Source organism: Nelumbo lutea, chromosome 2, assembly GCF_056320005.1.
Source record: "Nelumbo lutea isolate HS-2025 chromosome 2, American lotus-T2T, whole genome shotgun sequence".
NCBI lineage: Eukaryota > Viridiplantae > Streptophyta > Magnoliopsida > Proteales > Nelumbonaceae > Nelumbo > Nelumbo lutea.
The window spans coordinates 5963506-5980023 of NC_142685.1; the positions used below are offsets into that span (position 1 = coordinate 5963506).

General features: G+C 34.9%; 1 long non-coding RNA gene across 1 annotated transcript; it reads right to left on the reverse strand.

Moving 5' to 3' along the window:
* Positions 1–13760: 13760 nt before the first annotated feature.
* On the reverse strand, positions 13761–14709 carry LOC148868279 (uncharacterized). Its single transcript, XR_016106641.1, has 2 exons — positions 14569–14709; positions 13761–14354 (listed from the first exon to the last, which is right to left on the reverse strand). It is a non-coding gene; the product is annotated as an uncharacterized LOC148868279 (long non-coding RNA).
* Between the last annotated feature and the right edge of the window lie 1809 nt (positions 14710–16518).

Here is a 16518-nt window from a genome sequence, read left to right on the forward strand (position 1 = left end):
GTCGCGACCGTCTTGCCTTCTCCCCCGTCCCCGTCGTCCTCCAGCCTTGGCTGCTACAATGATCGTCTTGATCAAATTCTCAATTATCCTAACTTTGATCTGCCCTCTCTTGGGGGGAAAGCTTGCTTTTCGTTTGTTCATGGACTTTACAGGTTCGTTCGCCATTTCCGCGAGTCGGGTTGATACAAGGGAAGCTACAGAGTACAGATTTCTCTGAAAACAAATAACGGAAGAAAGAGACCGAAGTAATAAAGAAGCAACGAAACTGAAGAGATTCTGTCTCTAACGGAGTCAGAAAAGAACGAGAATGAAAATTTCAAAGTGGCAGAAGAAGAAGAAGAAGAAGAAGAAGAGTATTTGAAAGAAAGAATTCTCCAGTTCAATAGACCAAACCTGGAGCAGACCGAGACTGCAGAGCCAGCTGAAGACTACGCCTCGCTTTAAATTGTTTCCTAGTGGGCCCATTTTTGTTCCTTGGGTCGCAAGGTTTCACATGGTTGGACGACACAATCCGATTCATTGACTCCTACTTTTCTTTTTTCTTTTCTCATTACATTGAATAATTGAAATTTAGGTTTCGGGAATGACACGACGTAGTCCGGGTTGGTTCATCTTGTATCATTCACTGCGTCAATCCAGTCTAGTTGGAGCAGTAGAGCCGTATACAGCTGAAATGGTTTTATGTTTGAGTACTCATTTCAATTTTCAACCAAGATACACATACACCCACTCAACTTCTCAACTGTCGTCCAAAGACCAAACCCGTTATTAGTACTCTGTATTTTGGGCGTAGTATCACTTTTATATGCGAATTTTAAAATATGGTACTCTGGTATTAGTATTGAACTCTTAAAACATCTTAATTTAATCTCTGCCATTAGTAGTCCTCAGTTAACTGTATATATGTCACTTAAAACTTATGAAAATATTAAATTATCTTTAAAAATATGACCCAATTCATCATCTTCTTTATCAAGAATCAAGATTAAACTAAAACAGTAGTGAATAAATCGAAAGATATTTAGATGGTTGATAAAGAAAATTAGATGTCACTTAAAAAGCATTTATATCTTTTTATATGCCACTTAATGGCAATTAATAATTTGGGACTAAATTAAGACGTTTTGAAAATTAAGGTATTCAATTGACACTTTTTGAAATTCAAGTACTAAAATGAGACTAGGCACAAAATACTTAAATACATGGTATTGATCTGCAATTTACACTTTTTACTGAATTCATGAATTGGTAAAGTTGTGCTGTCATTTTTTTAATCATTTCTACAAACATGTACAATACATTCGTAGATACATACATAACGAGACAACTAATTTAAAGTGTCGAAGGTTCACATTTACCTGCTCCATACATGTTTATAGCCAAGACAAGTCCAAGACTTTCCTTGACCTGTCATCTCGGAATTCCGCCATCTCAGCTTTCCAACCAGAGTCCCGGCTCTGTATCTTACAACCCAGAGGATAAAATAAAGGGAAGATTTGAGCGACTAATAGTCTAATATCACAGGATTGCTCCTATATTCAATCTTTCATTCTCTAGCAACTCGGACCTGGGGAGACAATCAGACAAAGATATGTGGTCCTGTGGATAGTTTATGGTAACAGAAAATGTGTTTGGTACTTCTTCCATGAAAACGCATTCTGTAACCATGGTGAAAGTATTTGAATGTTCATATCAAAATCATGCATGAATTGTAAAATTCATTAACTGGAGGATGCTCAAAAGCATCTATTGTCTTGGGGGGAACTTTGCTTTCTGTGGATTGGATGAATAGTGATGAAAAATGTCTTGTATCCAGGAGCATGAGGATACAACACCAACGAAAGGTGGTTTTGTTAAAATCTTGAAATGAAAGTGAGCTAGCAAGGAATTCGGATCTAATCCCAACAACCGGTCCCAATGGCCATTGCGGCCAATATCTCCTTTGTCTTTCATGGCGAAATGTTTCTAATCTACGGCTGTAATACCTGTTGAGACCGGGGCCAGATCCAAACTTGTGAGACAGAACTATATTTTTATTTGTCCATACAGGAGTATTTTAGTTAAAGTGTTAAACACACAAGGATGTAGGAATGTCAACTGGACTGGATTTGGTCCAATCCAGTCCAATGTGAGTCCATTACAAATGGACCAGGTCCAATCTAATCTAATGAATATTTTGGACCCGTCCATTTCAATGTCTGGACTGTATAATCTGTTCAAATTTGTTTTAACTTAGATTGATTTCAATCCAAATTTGGTCCATTGACACCTATATTCTTATGATCTTATCTTTTATCAATGGATCAGATATTGGCTCAATCCAACCCAACCCAATATAGATTCATTATGGATGGACCAGGTCTAATCTAATCCAATAAATACTTTGAACCATTTGATCTAGACTGATACGTACAATTCAATATATCTTGTTGGTCCATCCAATCCATCAAAATTGATTTTGGTTTGGACGGATCCAACTCAAAACCAGTTCATTGACACTCGTACATGGATGGGGTACCAACAATTTTAAACCCTAGTTCAACATTATAAATATTAACTTCCTGCCAGGTTGTATTTCAATTTGATTAGAAATAGTGGAACTTCACATGGATCCTTGTGCTGGATGCATCAAATCCACATAAATCAATTTGTATTTCTTTTCTTTCCATATTTGATTTCTTTGTTATTCTGTTATTCTTCATAAGTTTAAAGTATCAATAAGATACACCCTGTATCATATCTTTAGTTGTTTGATACACCTGTTTATAAGTGTTTTCAGGAATTGTTGTTGTTATGTAAGTATTCTTAAAATTGAAATTCAAAAAAATAAAAAAAAATAAAAAGTGCATGGTTCAAAGTGTCGATACTTTGAACCATGATTGTTCATTCTCTTTTGCTCATTATGGTAAGAGTTAGAATACAAATATATACAATGCAAATACAAGGTTTAAAAATATTATATACAAGATATTACACGGTATATATTTGTATTTATACTCTTTCCAAATTGAGCCTTTACAACAAATAATTTAGGGTTGGAGCTTGATTAATTCCTCTGGGCTTTGTGTATGCAAAAATAGAAAACCTTTGCTTATCAAAAAACTCCTCTCCTTTTTTTTTTTTAACAGAGATAAAAAATATCACACATATTAGGCCGTGTTTGATTTGTAGGAAAATGTAAGGAAAGAAAGGAAAATGTACTTTTTTTCCTTCAAACCAAACACACTTAAAGGATCAAAATATCAATACATCCAATAATCTCAAATAAATATTTGTACATATCCATATAGCCTATAAGCGATATTTCTTTTTATTTTATAAATATTAGAGGAATGCTGTTAAAGCCTCCAAAACCTCCAAACCTTTTCTGTATCAGTGTATCCATGCAGAGTCTACTGGTATGAATACACGACACGCCAATGCTATATATTTTGATCATTAGTTACATTTAAATTACATGATGAGCTTCAAGCAAATTAATATTTTTGCCAAGCCTATGTTTTGTATCACCAAACCAATTATTAAAACCTCCAATTGATGCAGATGGGCAGATGGCAATTAGTCAAAGACCAATTGAGTGAGATATTTAAAGAAGAAAGTAGAAGAAACAAGTCATGTCAATTTCTATATTAAACTCTTCGTAGGTAAGGACTAGGGACAACTGAGAAGAATAAGAATAGAAAGTGTTTGTATACTGAGTAACATGCTGAATAAAGAAATCATTATTAAAATAATGAGTTAATTTGGAAGTTATATAAATACAAATATGTTGAATACAAATATATATAAAATACTGAGCCAAAGGAAAAATCTATGATTTAGGAAAGACATGGTATAAAAAAATTTTAATCAATCAAAACTCATTCATGAATTTGGATAAGATTATCACGTTTGTGAGAAGTTTTTCGGATGTCATAGTCCAGACAATTTCTCATTAATAGAGAGAGATCCGGTCAGGACAACTTGTCAAACACGTGGTGGGACTGGGAGATTGACCCACCCCTTGATTCAACTCACTGCGGAGGCACAACTTTACGCGTTCACATTCTTCATTATTTATTAATCAATTTCCTGGTAATTCATGTAAAAAGAGATTCATAAGTGAGGAGTGGCGACAGAAAATCAACACCGAGACTTCGCCACTCACTCAGCTAACTTGCTAGCAGTGCCTCACAATCACCATTGATAACTGTGGATTGTGATTTGCTTCATCGACGAAGAGGGTAATGACTAATGAGTTAATGACTGGCAGGCAGTCTAGATATGCGACAGAAATCTGAAAATAATGTAGAGCAGTATGGGCTGATTAATTCAAAGTGTTCATCCACTCAATTTAATATTTGAAAATCTTCGACATCCTATTAAATCGAATTCGGATATCACCTTAAAAAAAGAGTTTTCCGTGGGATCTTTGGTTGATGTTCGAATTTTTCCTACCATAACCCTTCTATTTACACAATTTTCCCATCTTATCCTAATAATCTATTAATTCATTCAGAGGTCTAAAATATACTTGTTTTTTGTATAATTTTCTATTCCATCGGCAACTCTCTTGCTCCTAATGAAACATAATTCAGTGATTAAAGTGGGGCACAAAACTTTGATCCACAATCCGTTTACTTTCCTTCTCCGCCATCTCCTCTTAAACGAGCAAAATGTATTTGTAATTAGGGGTGCAACTTGGGCGAGCCTAATCTGAGTCCAAACTGCCGCAGTCCAAAAATTTTTATGAGTTGGGCTTGGATTTTCAGTCCTCGGGCTCAAGAAATCAGATTTTTTTTTTCAGGCCAAATTCGGGCCTAGTCCTTATCTAGTCCGAATCTGGCCCAACCCAGCCCAACTATATACACACACATATATGTGTGTGTGTTAATTTTGTATATATATTTATATATATGTGCAAACATATTTGAATATATATTGCATACATTTATACATAAATAAATATATATATATATTCACATAAATGCATAATTTTAGAGTGGGTTCATTGGCCAACCCAAGCCCAACCCAAGTGCATCAAATTACAATGCATGCTGGGCTTAGTTTGGGCTCGGGCTTTAAGCCTAAATTTTAGAGTCGGACCTGGGTTGACCATAAACCCAGCTCAACCCAACTGACTTGCACCCCTACTTGCAATTACTCTCTTTTTGCATGGGCAAGGCATGTGCCATGCAAGTAAAAATATAGAACACATGGAAAAATCACTTTACCTGTGTATTATTTACCTAGATAAGTGATACTCATCTTTAAGGTGGATGATTTTTTTGGAAAAATTCTCGATTAAAACCATGTATTTTGGGTCTAATGCCACTTGAGTCCCCAAATTTTAAAATGCAACAATTCAGTACCCGAACTTTCAAAACATGCCAATTTAGTACATGCTATTAACCAACTGTTGAGTGGCATTTGAAAAAATACAAGTACCCTTCAAGTGTCATCTAATTTTCTTTATTAACCATCCAAATGTTGAGAAAAACTGAATAGTCCCAAATCCTTTTCTCTTCTATTCAAGAAAGTTGGAGTCATGTCTCAGTGGGCGTTCTGACGACCACAACTTTCTTGAATAGAAGAGGCGAGAATTTGATATTGTTAATTTTTTATCAACGTTTGAATGATTGATAAGAAAATTAAATGACATTTGAAGGGAATTTGTATCTTTTCATATGCCACTTAATAATAGATACTAAATTGACACATTTTAAAAGTTCAAGTCCTGAATTGTCGAGTTTTAAAATTTAGGGACCAAAATGACATTAGGCCCAAAGTACATGGTATTAATCGAGAATTTTCCCTAACTTTTTTCACCTAAAGAAAAAAAATGTTGAAATAATTTTGTCCATTCTAACGGTGACTTTTTGTGGATAAAAGAATATTCGAATAACTTACTTGAGAATCAAAATAAAACAAGTAAATTCACTTGCCGGTACCCAAGTAAATAACTTTTAAACAAAACGCAAGATAAAAGTAATACATACTATTTTACATCAAATACATGGCCGATCAAAACTTATATAAATATTAAATATTTACACATCTATTTATATGTTCATTTAGACACTAATGCATGAATAGACCTGTTTATGAGCCAGGTAGCCCGATGGGCCGGCCCGGCCTGACCCCGAATGGGCTTGCGCATGAACTTTAGCCAGCGGGCCTAAAAGCCCGAGCCTGACTATTTTATAGGCTAGGCTCAGGATTTGTCACAAAAGCCTGCCCCGATCCGACATTTTGTATTTTATTGTAAACCCTAGTCGATTAACCTTTCCTATTCCCTCTTTTCATCTTTTATTTTTCTCTCCTCATTCTCACTCTCAATAACCGGCGTGAATCCAAGCAAGCAGCCATTGTTCTCAGTCTCAGAGGTAACAGGCAAGCTCAGACACCGGTCATCTCTCTCTGGCGGTGAGTCCTCTCTCTCTCTCTCTCTCTCTCTCTCTCTCTCTCTCTCAACACACACACACACACATACAGTTCTCACTCGCACGCACTCGCATATTCTCGGGATTCAGCAACTGGCAAACTCAAGCACCGGCGCCAGCCACGCCACTAGTGAACTCAATCGCCCCTCTCTCCGGTGGTGAATCTTCTCTCTCTCCACCATTCCTCTCTCTCTTTTCTCTCTCGCAATTTTCATTCTCATGTATTATTGCATATTCTCAGGAACCAATGAACTCAAGCATCGGCGATGGCGAACTCAGGCACCAATGCCAACCGCACCACTAGTGAACTCAGTTGCCCTGCATCTCAGCTTCTGTTAGGTCGAACTTGGGGCTTCGGGCTTTTTATGAGGGCCAGGCTCGAGTCCGAGTTATAGGCCCATTGGTTGGGCCAGGCTCGGGCTCGAGCCTAAAAAAATCTTGTTAATGAAGAGCAAAAGCCCGACCTGACCCGGCCCATGAACAGGTCTATGCATGAATTAGACACAAATAAAGTAGTATAACAATCAAACCAACTTCAACTTCACCTATGGAAGAATTCATAGCCTTTTTAATAACATATACTAATCACTAAAAAGACAAAGTAATAACTCAAAAGGACCGTTCATAACGCCCTACTTGATTGTTGTAAGCAAGGTTTTTAATACCGCCATACCGGACCGGACAAGGAGGTGTTCTGGGTCCGGTTTGTAGGTTGAATGATCTGATCGTTCAGTTCAAATAGATGGCCCGTTTTATTAAAAAATAAAAATTTAAAAAGCAAAAAACAGCCAAAAAAAATTGTCCAGTTCAATAGTTAGACAGTTTGAATGCCTGGATCACGGTTCATTGACTAAATCAACTGTTTTTGGCCAAAAAGTGGTTTTGGATTAATTGGCAAGTTTTTGGTTTTCTGGTCCGACCATCTGATCCGATCTGATTTTGAAAACCATGGTTATAAGTAATGATAAAATATAAGCATTATAATTATTATTTTATATTTAAATTCCATTTATTTGCAGTGTAATTCCATTTTCCCCAACAAAATGACTGTTTGGTAAGACCATAAACACCGAATTGAAGAAAACTTTGCACTCAAAGTCGATCATTAAATGGATAATTTAATAGATTATTTTTTCATGTATTTTATACCCATCACAACCAAATGCTTTTGGTAAAAATATAAAATTTATCAATGCAAAATCAAACAAATTTAGCATTTTCTTAAAATCCCCCCACCCCACCCCACCCATTATGTGAAAGAGAACCGAGGCAGGGGAAACATTAAAAGGAGTAAAGTAGAAAACACAAAGAAGTGGTTTGGTCTTTATATCATAAAAAGAATAATGAAGACAAGAGAAAAGTGGTGCAAATTCTGTATCAATTTTTTAGATGCAAATTTTATGATTCCCATGAAATAAATACAAATTTTACATCACGAAATGCAAATTATTATCACATAATCACAAACAAACAAAATACAAAACGGAATCGAGTACAAAATTTGCATCTTTGCACTCCAAACAGAGAATCTTTTAATGTGTGCCATACCAAAAACATCCCTTTTTAAACTACTCTTTTTTTCTATTTTAATATAAGTTATCACACGGGGTCTTGCAAACAAGAAGATTCCACCCAAAACATGCAAGGAAATGGAATTTGCTTTTTAAAAAATGCTGCATTCAATAAATTTGTACAATGCATCATCATGCCAAATGGTCATGGACGGCTGAGTAATGAGTTACAGACAAAAGTAATGACTAATTGACTATCAAAGACTCAAAAATCAGAATAGAAGTTGTTGCCTTTTTCTTTTCTTTTTTTCTGTTACACGCCAAAGTTGATCCAACCATGAATCCGATTCCATCTAACCCGAAAAAAATAGAATGAGGGTCCCATATATTTAGCCACCTGAATTTGAAAATGACCCGACCCGACCCAATTCAGAAAAAACTGAGTTTGGTTTGGTCATGGTTCAACCCACCGATTCAGTTGTCAACTTTAATCGAGACTATTTATGTGTTGTTAGAAGTTTTTACTCTTTATTTATTATTTAGGTGGTGTTCTGTATCGTGAAATGATCATGAGATATTACGTTTTGGAACACACAACAGTGGCATAGGATGTTCAGGTTACTTGTGGTGTAGACCAATCCACACTATCTCGTGAATCGGTCCATATCATGGGTCAATTTCTCATCCACGGGTTTTTCTCGTGGATCAAAACACACTACCCCATTGTATGCTATGAAGACTGATCCCATACTTCGCATCTAATGTTTACCTAACGTAAACTCAATTTCTCTTACTATTGCAACTTCTCTTACAGAGCACTGCTACTACCCCTTCTTCTCCATTTGCCTTTGTAACTCCAACCACTTCTGCACCGAACCACTGACAGTAAGTGCTCCATCTCCTTCTACTCTTACCCTTGTTTCATTTTTTTTTAATTGACGAATACGTGTTTCTTCAATTCTTTTGATTTGTGAATGGTTGCATGTTTATGTATTGTGTGAAACAAAATTTCTCTTCATCTATAGAATTATAAAAGCAATAAACATATATTCTATTCATCTATAGAAACAAAATTGCTCACTCACTTGTTTCTGCAACTTCAACCATTGCTGCATCGAACCACCAGCGGTAAGTGCTCCTTCTCCAGCTTTTGCAACTTCAATCATTTCTTTCATTGGTGTTCTTTTTCTCTAACATATTCAAAGAACATGTTAGATATTCAACAAAAGAAAATACTTAGAGAAATAAAATATTCAAGAAAATACTCATAAACTAAAGCTTTTGTTTGTATAATAACTATATAATTTTAAAACTGACATGATTTAATGGAACTTGACTTCAGAAGAGGGATAGTGGCAACCTCCTTCAGAATGTAATGCCATACACAAGTCTAGCATGATAAGTTTGATTTTCCTTGGCTGAGCATGGGTGTACTAGCATCCACCTTCAATATCTTTCTTGTTGATGATGTCAAGAAGACAAGAGTTACTGTTTGATCATTTGTTAAAAACTACCTAACCTTCTTCATGTGAATCCTGAACATTTATTAGCTTGAGGGCTGGAAATTGTGCCAAAAAAAGAGAGAATTATGAGGGGGTAGGAATGAAGATGAATCCAGAAATTGCCTTTTATTTGTTCATAAAGAGATAGGATATTAAGGGTTGGACCTTTGAAGTGCTTAGCCTATAGCTCTCTAAAAGTACAAGAACACGAGGTATTGTTGAGCTGATGCGTTCTATTATTGGGACAGGTGGATGGATCAATTGTCCACCTATTCATTCATTGTCTAGCTGCTTAGGCATTGTGGCTTCACTTTATTAAAATTGTTGGGGCTAGTTGGGTGATGCTAGGCTTGGTAAAGGATGTGCTCTGCAGTTGGTTCTTCCCACGTGTTTTTTGTAGTTGGTACCTCACAGGTCTTTCCAAGCTTGCCTTGAAGTCAATTCATGTTGTAGTGATTGGGTCTATTTGAGGGGAAAGGAACAATACACTGTTCAATAACAAAAGGAAAAGCTCTGATGAGTTGATTAGCCTTACTATTGGTAGATTGGGTTCCTGGGTTTCGGCTATAAATTACTTCAGAAATCAGAATGTGTTCTTGATTCTCAATTCTTTAAGTTTATGGGAATTATGATTTGCTTGTTCCAAATGGGATTGGCTTTTTCTTCCCCACCCAAGTGTATTATTTTATTAAAGTTTCAAATATTATTTTATTTTATTAATTATTATAGTTACTATTTTATTAATTATTATTAAAAATCTTAATTATTATTAAATATTATTAATTAATGTTAATATTATTTTATAATTATTAAGTTTTGAATATTACCTTTATTAATATTAATTGTTATTGATATTATTACTTATCATTAAATGTTATTAATATTGTTGTTAATATTATCAAATATCATTACTGTTACTATTAATTTATTATTATTATTATTATTATTATTATTATGTGTTATTTAATACTATTAATTATTAATAATATTAATTATTAAAATTATTAACAATTTATTATTATTATATTATGCATATTAATAAAAAATAAAATATTATTTTTAATGATTAATGGCATAGGCCATCTTAAATGTTGTAATTGAGATGCATGGAATCAAACACAAGGTGTGGATTGAAATGCACCACACCTTATAGAACAACTATCTTGTTGGAGTATGGTGTTTTCATCCACACCACACCCCTGCACCTGTGGTGTGGATGAAAACACACCACCCAATTTCTCATCTACATTACAGAATACTCCCTTAGTCTTTACTTTACTATCATTTACTCTTGAATTGTTGAATGTTCAAATTTTGTTTTATTTTATGTTTGGAATTTTAAGGTAAATTCCTTTAATTTCAATATTTTTCATGTATTTTTTTTTATTTTTTAAATTTCCAATTTTTTAGGATGACCAGAATTGATTCATTGATCAACCCTAACCCGAACATTTAAGGCTAGGGCTAAGGTCTAGCATTTTCCAACCCAACCCAACCTAGACCCGTCCCGCTCAACCCAATTGCCAAGTCTAATGGGCGTGTGAATAAGCTGAGTGTATATTTTGGTTAATTCTACATCAAATATGGATTTTGTCATGTTTGTTTGTAGAAAGTAAAATAAGAACGGTTTAGTCCCTCTTGCGAATGGATGAAGATGATGTGATTCCCACTTTATGAGATAGAATTGAAGTAGGAGAAAGGGTTAAATTTTCACTGTTAATTGGTGCAATTGAAATAAAAATTACATGTTTGTACCAACTAAAAGTACAAATCAAATCTACAAACATAAAGATGCAATGTAAATTTACACTGCAACCAAATGCAACAGTTCTTCTGATGCTTGATGCGCGGTGGATGTATTTTAATTAGTTAAAAAATCCGGATCCAATGTTTAGTTTTTTTTTAAATATGTAATTATTTATGCATTAAGCTTATGAAACATGTAACTTAAATCTTTTTCGCTACATGGGGCTACACAACAGGGGTAGTCCATCCCCTTTCGCTTAACCCCCCCACCCCCCACCCACTGTTGGCAGCGGGATTTGATCCAAGTGAGTCAGAACTTACCAACTGAAATTAAAATCACCTATTTTTGCCCTCATGTACGTTTTGTTTTAAAAATTTCATGAAATTCAAATGTAGTTTCTGAATGATTTTATTGCCAATAGGGCTCCTGCCAAAAATCAGGTTCCTTACATTCGGATTAGTTAGCTTCAGAACCCTAATTTTAGGGTTTGTGCTTTAGGACTTAAAAGTGTTTTGGTTTTGGATTATTGTGTTTTTGAAAGCAATTCATAATTTCATATCAAGCATTGAAAACACTTTTATATTCATTTTTGTTTCTCACAGCCTAAAGCTCAAAATACTTGTGGCCTTGTTTTACTGAAAACTTGGATGTGCATTAACAACAAAAAGCTCTCAATGAAGTTGAATATTTGATAACCACAGCTATGTTGGGATCCCATTTGGTTTACGGGAATAGGGGTATGGAATTGGAATAGGAATTGGTTATTTCCAATCTAATTGTTTGATTGGGCGGAATCAGAATCTCATTTCCATTCTTGATGGAAAGGCATTCCTCCATTTGAGGGGAATGTTCATTCTCTCTTCCTCTCTTGGGAATGAACTTCCATTCCAACTGATTCTAATTCCTATTTCAATTCCTGTCTGAATTAAAGCTAAAAAATAAAAACTATGAGAATAAAGCATTTCAATTTTAATTCCAATTCCAATTTTAATTCCAACTCTAAACCAAACGAACCTTTAGAATATTCATTGGACAGGTCTTGTAAGGATTAGGACACCAACAAAGAATACATCACACAAAAGAATCGGCATTTCTAAGATTAAGAGACATTGTTGAGACCTTTTATAGGCATTTCTAAAGTTAAGAGACATTGCTGTGTTTTGAAGATAAGGCTTTACTTTTATGGTTGCTGTTGTTGTCTGTCAATTAGTTTGCTTGGAGAATTCATCTATCTCCATATGGTTATTGATTCTGTTTAGTGTTGTTGGAGTCTGTGAGTTGTCATGGCTTGAGGGTGACCACACCAGCTGGACTTGTTGAATGGTGAGCCCCATGGCCCGGAAAAGTTTGGTTTGGACCTTGGGGGAAGGCGTGGGTCTGGTTTGACCCGGCCCACTTGTCCAGATTCAAATGGGCCCCCTCCATCTTTCTCTGGTCATAAAAAAAAGTGCTTTTGTGATATTTGTCTAATTCCCACAAAAAATATATATATTCTGACTTTTGTGGAGCCTCATCAGTCATCACCAAAAGAAAACTGAAAGAAAAAGGGCCAAGCCTTGTAGAGACTAGAGAGAGTCATAAGAAAAACATCATTTGACAGTAAGTTGAATTTTTTTAATTTTTTTTTTATAAATAAGATTTTTAGTATTGAAATATCTCAGCAATTGTTATTTTTGTTTTTCTTAATTAAAGTAAATTATAGATTACCACCATGTATATTGGGCAGTGAGATTTAGCCTCCTCAACCTTCATTTGCAATAATCCCCTCCCCTTGAACTTTTAAATTCTAATACTTTGACCCCTTTATTAACATTCAGTCATTTAACTTTAAAAAAACAAAAGATTTTCATTTAACTATCATGTGCTTGTCAAACAATTGTAAATCTTCAAAATTTCATTTTCTTAATTAATGGGACCATTTTGTTCTCTTTTACATATTTGTATATGAACTATTTATTTATGTTTTCTTTCTCATCCAAAGTAGGCAAGAAAGAGATAGAATGCCTTGCTTTGCCCATTTTTGTCATTTTGAAATGTTGTCCTTTTGCTTATACAAATCATGAAAGGGTATTTTAATAAATCAATTTTTTATGGATCTAGTTAATGGAGAGGGGGCAAGGTGTTGAAATTTGAAAGTTCAGAAGGATCTTTATTGAAATGAAAGTTTGGGGTTAAGTATCACTACCAAAATACAGGGTGGTAATCTATAATATAACCCACAAAAATAAATGTAAGCAGAAAACCATCCACCAAACAACAACAACAACAAAGGCTGGTATGATTTCATGGGCTCCTTTGGTTTGTCGGAATAGGGGTTTAGAATTGAAATTATAATGGATCATTCCAATTCCAATTATTTGGTCGAGTAGAATTAGAATTTATTCTCAATCTTGGTGGGATGGCCATTCCCTAATTCTCTCCTTCTATCTTGGGAATGAAATTCCATTCCAACTAATTTCAATTTTTATTCTGATTATGTCTAAACCAAACAAACTATAGAAATAGACCATTCGGGATCCGATTTAAGACTGCCAACCAAATAAACCCTAAACTATAAATAATAAAATTAAGAGTTGCAAAAGTCTATTGTCAATTATATTCATCCATCGAAGAATTAACACAAATTTTACAGGGAAAAAGGGGGATAAATTAGTTCCAAGACTAGCAATTATACATTCTCCACTTTCGAGAAAAAAAAAAAAGCAAAAGAAAAATTGTCTGGGAAACCCATCCACCAGCATAAGAGCAACTAAGCATACTAGACGAATTTTAGAATGCTCCGCCTGTTAGCTGTTACTGTCACGTCTCATTCTTTTGCTACTGCTTGAGGAAAACATAGCCAAAGGACGAGAACAGTTGAGCTAATTCAGCTTTATCAGACAGTAACCTTTCATTTCGAACAGAACTCAGATTCTGAAGCGTAAGCGCTCGAAGTTGGCGTTGCAGAGACCGAGTTTGAGCTGCCACCATCACCCTTTTGTCGTTTTCTATTCAGTCTTCCTCCTCCTTTGGCCACTTTTGTGACTGTTCTGAACAGATTGCTAAATAACCTAGCTTTGATCTGGCCTCTTTTGGGCGGAAGGTTTACATTTTCTTTCTTCAGGGGCATGGCAGTCGTAGTTGCCATTGCTGTTAGTTGGACTGAAACAGGGGAAGCTACAGAAACAGAACTCTGATAGAAAAAATGGCAGAACGGTATCAAATTATATTACCAAATGAAAAGCATACCAGGAATAGACATAAAGAAAGACACTTTCGAAGAAGAAGAAGAAAAAGAACAAGAAGATCAAGAAAATTTGAAAGAATTTCAATGGAATGGAAGTCTTGAACAGAGAACTGTGAGAAGCAGACAAGGAATTGGTTGGAGGAGGGGGTTATATACTTACATTATTGTTTTGTGGATCATGTTTCAATTCCCATTACTTGGGTCATGTTTCAATTCCCATTACTTGGGTCATGTTCCAATCCAACAAAATGAGAGAAAATTCATCGACAAGTTTGTCAATTCCAGTCTAGTTAGGGCCAGGTAAAAACAAAACAGTTTATCAATTCTAAAGAATTGAAAGCTATACTGACCCTTTATTATCATCTCAAATTTCTATTCAGTCAAATGGAGTGGGGATAAGGAATTGAAAGATACATCATTCACTGTTTTGTTCAAAACTTATCACCATTCGATCAGGTGACCCACAGTTGGAAAAGACAAACGCGAAAACCCAAGAGCATTAAACCCTTGTTTGGTATAACTTAAAATAAATATTCATCTAAATAAGTATTTATTTTTAGGGAAAATTTCTGGTTATTACCCTGTAATTTGGGCCTAGTGCCATTTTGGTCACCGAATTTTAAAACATGATAATTCAGTACTCTAACTTTTAAAATGTGTGAATCCAGTACTCTAACTTTAAAATCAGCTGTTAAGTGACATTTGAAAGACACAAATGCCTTTTGAATGTTATCTAATTTTCTTTATCAACCATCTACGTGATGGTAAAAAATGAACAATCTCTCAAATCCTTGTTTCTTCTATTCAAGAAAATTGGGATTATGTCTCAATGGGCATTCTGGTGACCCCAACTTTCTTGAACAAAAGAGGCAAGGATTTGGAACTGTTCATTTTTTGTCAATGTTTGGATGGTTGATAAAGAAAATTAGATAACACTCAGAAGGCATTTGTATCTTTTCAAATGTTACTTAACAGCTGGTTAACGACAGGTATTGAATTGGCATGTTTTGAAAGTTTGGTACTTAATTGTCGTATTCTAAAATTTGGGGACCAAAGTGGCACTAAACCCAAAGTACATAGTACTAATATGGATTTTTTCCTTATTTTTAAGGGTAAATTATAGATAGGTACCTATACTTTGGGGGTAGTGATAGATAGGTACCTAAACTTTCGATTGCAACACTTGAGTACCCTAGACTTTCAAAAATAGACACTCGGGTCCAACATTAGTATTCCGTTAGTTAAACATTACATAATGCCAAAAACACCCCTCTCGTGTATTTCTGAGATCAAGTAACCAAATGTCTCCCCACAATAACATTCTCACATAGACAACAAATGACATTCAAATTTTCCGATGATGGCATTAGTGATGATTTTACTCAATAGAATGATCTAGAAAATACGAAAAGGGTATTATTGAGATTATGCAATAATTAACTGACGGAATACTAACAGATGGACCCAAGCGTCCATTTTTGAGAGTTCAGGATACTCAAATATTGTAATTGAAAGTTCAAAGAACCTATTTGTCACTACCCCCAAAATGTAGGGTATCTATATGTAATTTACCCTATTTGTAAAGTGGTGGGAGCAAATAATAAGTTGAAAATAAATATTTATTCCTGAGAATAATCACTTATTTTGAAAATAAGTTCTTCAAAAATAAGCAGCCCTAGGCCAGCTTGTTTTAAGTTCTTATAGAATAAGTGCTTTATTTTTTCTCTGTGGGACAAAGCTGTCCCTAAAAAATTGAAATACCCATATTGCCCCTCTCTATGGAGAAGACAATAGAACCCAGGTGGCGGCTGTGAGCAACCACGGAGGATTTTACGGTTCTTGTAAGTGAAATCCCCCATTTTTTTCATTTCTCACCGTTTTTTGGGCTGTAACTTTGATGTGGTGGGTTCTAACCCATTTTCTCGCATATATGAGTTTTGGAAAGAGACAAACACAGTTAGCCAGCAGCAGTTCTTCGGTGCTGAGTTCTAAGCTATTTTTTCGTTATTTTTCCTTTACGTAAAATTCTATGTTATTCTTAGTAATGATTTTTTTATGAAATTGTTAAAATCAAGCATTTTATCATTGTTATTATTACTGTTGTTGTTGT